Genomic DNA, 6,008 nt, shown 5'->3' with positions numbered 1-6,008 from the left:
CTTTTTAAGATATATTTTATTAATTAGCAAAACAACACAAAAAAATGTTTGACCATTTACGGGTTTATCAAAAATTATACAAAAATTTTTTATGCAAATAAAATAGCTGTACACTTTCTGTTGATGCTCAGATACAGCATCTTAAAAATAAATTATGTCAATATAGAGGTCAACTTAAATGGCTTGTTTCGACTGCTGCAGTATAATGCTTCTTAATTCTTCCAACATTTTTATTGTTGGCGATTTTAACTATTTAATACTGTGAAGTCGAACGTGGTGCGCTCATTTTGTATTAGAACTAACTTGTCTCTTTGTCAAAACTCTGTTCCGTCTCTTTATGACGTGCAGGTTCTTGGCAGATTCAATGTCCTTCCATTTCTCATCAGGCTCTTGTTTTTGATTCATTTAGATTAAATGTAATAGCTAATGATTCATTTCTTGAATATCGTGATATTAATAGATTGGATTGGCATCGACTGTTTAACTTCTTATCGGTTTTTGATTTCTCGGAAATTTTTTATGAGCCCAATGTTAATAAAAGTTTGACATTTTTTCTTCCCTGACTCAAATTTGTTATTCGTTTGTGCCGATTAGGCGTTTTAAAATCATAGCTAATGAGAACGTTTGGATGAAAACCAGAGCTGTTGTGTCTGCTCTATCCCTTCGTGATTTTTCCTTTAGGAATTATCAGAATGATCCGACTCGACTTAAATAGACTTTGTTTTGCAGATTGCGGAATAAAGCAATCTGATTAAATCTAATTTAAATTAAAAGGGACAAAAGGAGATATTTTACAAACATGTTTGCTAAATCGGATTCTTTTAGCATGTGGAATGGTATTTGATAGAAATGTTGATAACGTTAACGAGTATTTTGTTAGTGGTGAAGGTACTAATGATAGCGCTATAGTTGCTTTTGATGTGTTTAATGATTCGTTGGTTGTTTTTTTTATTGCGTGAACGAGTTAGATGTTTTGAAAGCCCTTGATAAGGTTAAATCAAAGTCTGTCGGAGTTGATACTTTTGATACTATACAATTATTGAAACTTGTTTATCTTTACATTTTCAATGTTATATTACATCTAATTAACACTGTATTAACTACTTCTATCTTCCCTTCTGTTTGGAAAGTTGCTAGTTGCTCTTCATTGGGAACAAAATTTCTGTATCCCAATATGCTTCACGTCACTTTTAAAGAGCCTTACTGATAGTATTAGACATTTTGTGAATGATAACAAATTTTGCGTGTACCTAAGTATCCTTAGATTTAACGAAGGCTTTTAATTATTTCAATATGTTTTTCTACCATGATAACTGTACTAAGGAACAAATTTAACTTTTCTAGATCTGCATGTAGACATATTATGTCATATATTATATTAATATTTTTGAAAAATAATCCGGTGTGTTACAACTTAAATCTGGTATTCTGCAGGGGTCGGTTTTGTGCCCGTTGTAGTTCTTATTTTATGTTAATGATCAGCCTGAAGCTATTGGTTCTAGTTTCTGTTTGCAGATGACATTTTTCTGCTCTTTTCTACTGACCATTTTTTCCTGATGTTTTAGAGTCCAATATTAATTTTAGTCCCAGTAAAGTTACTGAATGGTTAAGCGAGGACTCTCTGTTAAAAGTGCTCCACAGTTTCACTGTCCTCTCCACATGCTCTACATTCGTCCAATTTTTGTGGTTCTACCCACCGTTTCATTATTCCAGTAGGCCTTATGGGATTCTCTCATCCATATTTTTAATTCACCTTCTGTTGCGTCGCATGGTTTTGCGACGCAACTACATCGAGGTTAACTACATCGAGCTCCCTTCCCTTTAACGCTATTACATTCGCCCTTTCGTTGCCGACTGCTCCCGAGTGGACTGGTACCCATATGATGTAAACCTTACCTCTGGGAGAGCATTCAGTTAAAGCTTTCTTACAATCCAATACGGTCTTAGATTTAATTCTATCACCTGATATCGCCCTAATGGCCTTCTGGCTGTTGGTAAATATATTAAGCCCTGTGGGCGCCATATTTATACTAACCCAATTTATACATTCCGTTATTGCTCGTACTTCTGCCTGGAAGCTTGTGTTATGATTAGGTAAACGGTGGTATATTTCTGTTTCTGAGTCTTCAATGTAGAACCCCAGGCCAATTTTGTCCCCTTTAGAGCCATCCGTGTAGCAACGGATTCCTACTGGTATTTGCTCCAATGTTCCGCTTGACCAAGACATTCTATCTGGGATTAGCGTTTCAAAGTTTCCGACATATTCTGTGTCTGGTATGCTATCAGGCACGTCCGATGAATTTGTATAACCTTCCAATGTATTCAGTATACATTGATGACGTGTCCTATAACCGTTTTTGGCCAGTTCGCCTAAAGTAAATAGCCGTTCGGCTGTAAGCGCCGCCTCATATCTTATATATGTTTCAATGGGCGGAATATCTAGCAACGTTTCCAGAGCCTTGGTTGAAATAGTACACATGGCACCACTTATACTCAAGCAGCATGTACGCTGAACTCCCTGTAGTAGTTTGATATTACACTTTTTGTCCAAAGCAGTCCACCAGATTAATGAAGCATAAGCTATAATTGGTCTAATTACAATTCTATAAAGCCAATTTGTCATAGCAGGACTAAGACCCCATTTCATGCCTATGGTTCTCCTACATGTCGCCCAGTACCGATGTGCCTTGTTGATCCTATCCTCTATGTGATGTCTCCATTTTAATTTTCGGTCAAGTATTACACCTAAGTACTTAACTTTGTCTGTCACCGGTATCTTCTTGCCCAGGAAGCAAGGTTCAGTATATGTAGAAATTTTTGTCTTTATTGCGAAAAGACAGATTTCCCCGCCGGGTTAACATTGAGGCCTATCGGTTGAGCCCAGCTCAAGGCCATATTCAGAGCCTCCTCAGCTCTTCTACACAAGTAATTTGGATCCTTTCCCTTTAAAAGTATTACGACATCGTCTGCATAGCAGACAGGTCTAAGTCCTTTCTCGGTTAGGGTCCTTAGGAGGCTATTAATCGTGGTAACCCAGAATAAAGGTGACAAAATGCCACCCTGTGGTATACCACGAAATATCGTACATCTCGCAGCTTATCCATCTGTTCCTTAGCATGTAGCTGATCCAGTTACGGAGCACGCGGCCAACATAAAACTGGTCTAGGGATTGGATAAGGGTATCAGTGCGCACGTTGTTGAAAGCGCATTCCGCCAGTGTATACAGTTTGCTATCGAAAGATTCACCTATGTAGTGGACGACTTTGTTTAAAGCGGTTTCCACTGATCGTCCCTTTACATAAGCATGCCGCTTATATTTAAGGTCTTTGTATGGTATACTGCTTTTAATCATGCTATCGACTATCCGTTCCAAGGTTTTAAGTAGGAAGGACGTAAGACATATCGGTCGATAGGACTTAGGTGTCGTATAGCTAGGTTTCCCTGGTTTGGGTATAAATATTACCCTTGCATCTTGCCATTTAACTGGGATATATGCCAGTTTTAAGCACGCAGTGAATATCTGTGACAGATGTACGGAAATCAGTCCCGCCTCCAGCAAAAGTGCCGGGAAAAAGCCATCCGGCCCTGCAGCTTTATAGGGAGCAATACTTATGATTGCCCCTTTAACCATGTCCCCTTCCCTCCCCTTCCTCCAATATCGGTTCATCTATGTTATTCTAAACTCCGGGTGGGAAATAAGAGTCCATTAGGAGTTTCATTGTCTCCTCCATATCATCAAGCCTCCTGCCCGTGTAATTGATAATGAATTCCGGTTGGACATGAGTTTTGGATAAGATTTTTTTATATTCGATACGTCATTTACGCTATCTACCTGTTCACAGAAAAGTTTCCATATATATATATATATATATATATATGTATGGTATTGAATATCAAAACTATACTGTTGGAGCTCTAGGGTCCATCTAGCTACTCTGCCTGAGGTACTCTCAATCGAGTTGAGCCACTTAAGTGCAAGGAGGTCAGTGTAACTACCGTGAAATGATAGCATTCTAAATATGGCCGTAATTTCCTTATGGCCCACACTATCGCTAAGCACTCTTTCTCGGTCGCTGAACAATTCATTTCGGCAGGGATTAATCTGCGACTAGCGTACGGTATCACCCTTTCTTGACCTTCAAACTCCTGGGTCAAAACAGCTCCTAAACCGAAATCACACGCATCAGTCTGAAAAGTTAATTTCCTCGAGAAATCGGGGCAAGCTAAAACTGGGGCTTCTGTTAAGAGTTTCTTCAAACGCTCTTGTTGCTCTTGGTTCCAACGAAAATGCTTACCATTCTTCAGCAACGAGGTTAGGGGATGTACAATCTGTGAAAATTCGGGGATCAATCTTCTATACCACGAAGCTATTTCGAAACATCTTTGCAATTCTCTCACATTTCTTGGGGGTTGGAGTTGGCAATCTTCTCGGGATCGGTATTGATTCCGCCTTCATTGACTACGTGGCCTAAATATTTTATTTGCTTCGGGAAAAACTTATATTGATTTATCTTCAGTCGCGCTTCTCGAAGTCTTCTAAACAACCCTTTCAAGTCGGACAAACTTTTCGCAGCCACTGTGAATGTTGTGTATTCTTTGCTCTATTCTGCCATTGGTATTTGTCAGCACCCATTTTTAAGATCTATGCTGCTATTGAACTTTGAATTACACAGCCGATCTAGAATGGCGTGTATCCATGGCACCGACCGTGCTTGTATTCTAGCTCCTCTAGCCTGGCGAGAACTTTTTCCTTGTGTTCACCGGATATAAAGGTGGCAAACTTCTTCCTCATTTTTTTTACGGTTCCACTGGCGTCTAGATCGAATTCTTCCAGATATTGCATCAATTCATCCTTTCGTAGGGTATATGCCTAGGACGTACGCACCATGATTTTCTTGTCTCTACTTTTATAACATCTTTTTGTGTTAATCAAAAGGGTCCCTGCTCGGGCGCCAATGTAAGGAACCTACAGTTATCCGGGTTTGAAGCTGGGGTAGTAATCAGTCTAGTCCAGGATTCCTTTACATAAACATGTTAATACACGCATCCAAATGTTTTTTCTTCTATCTCTCGGGCTTTATTAATCAAATTTATGCTTATATACATATATACTTTGTTTACTAAACACGAACTTGTCTCGCTGGCAGGTTGTGAACGTGTGACGCGTGTCGGTATACCTCCAACTCTGCCCTCTAACTCTTACCTTTGTGAATATCTACAATGTAAATTCTTGAGATTTTCTCTTGTTCCTAAATCTTCCGAGTGTAAACTTCCAGGAAGATTTCTATCGCTTTTGCCCTGAGCCAGTGCTTGCCTACGATTTTCTTCTAGAATGTAATTCTATTTCCCTGATTTTTCCGTTGCAAACTTCCAAGGAAAACGTCTATCACATTTGCCATAATCTTTCTTTAACAGATATAAATCCATTAAAAGTTTTGTTTGTCCACGGATTGTAAACCAGAGATCTAATCTTAACGACACACACGTCTTAGCTGTTCACTTGTTACACCTCAAAAGAGAGAGAGAGAGAGTTCGATTGCATCCTCTTTTATAGTCCTCTGTAACTACAACTTCAGTAGTTTTGTAGTGATGCTCCTCTTATTGGTTTGAACCGTTAACAGTTTTATAGCTTATTCTCCCATCTGACTGTTCTCTCTCTCTCTCTCTGGCTGGATATCTTCTTGTTCTCTCTTGCTGAATATATTTTTCTCTCTTGCTGAATATCTTCCTTCTCTCTGGCTAAATATCCATCTCTCTATGTCACTGTTTTATTACTCTGTTGGGCTGAATTGATCGTTTTATCTGAAAAGGACCAAACACACATTGGCGAATGTAATCCGCCCCCTTTGGTGGATGTAATCCATTGCCTACCAAGTCAAACACTAATGCAATAGACATTTTTATGTATTTATTAAATAAACTATAATAACAAAAAAATTGTGGGGCTTAAAATAGCAACATTTTGGGTCCTTACAAAAGATCGACCCGAAGCCGTCGTATAGCTTTCC

Source organism: Lucilia cuprina, chromosome 4 (genome assembly GCF_022045245.1).
Source record: "Lucilia cuprina isolate Lc7/37 chromosome 4, ASM2204524v1, whole genome shotgun sequence".
Classification (NCBI taxonomy): Eukaryota; Metazoa; Arthropoda; class Insecta; order Diptera; family Calliphoridae; genus Lucilia; species Lucilia cuprina.
Note: the sequence above shows the minus strand (reverse complement) of the source record.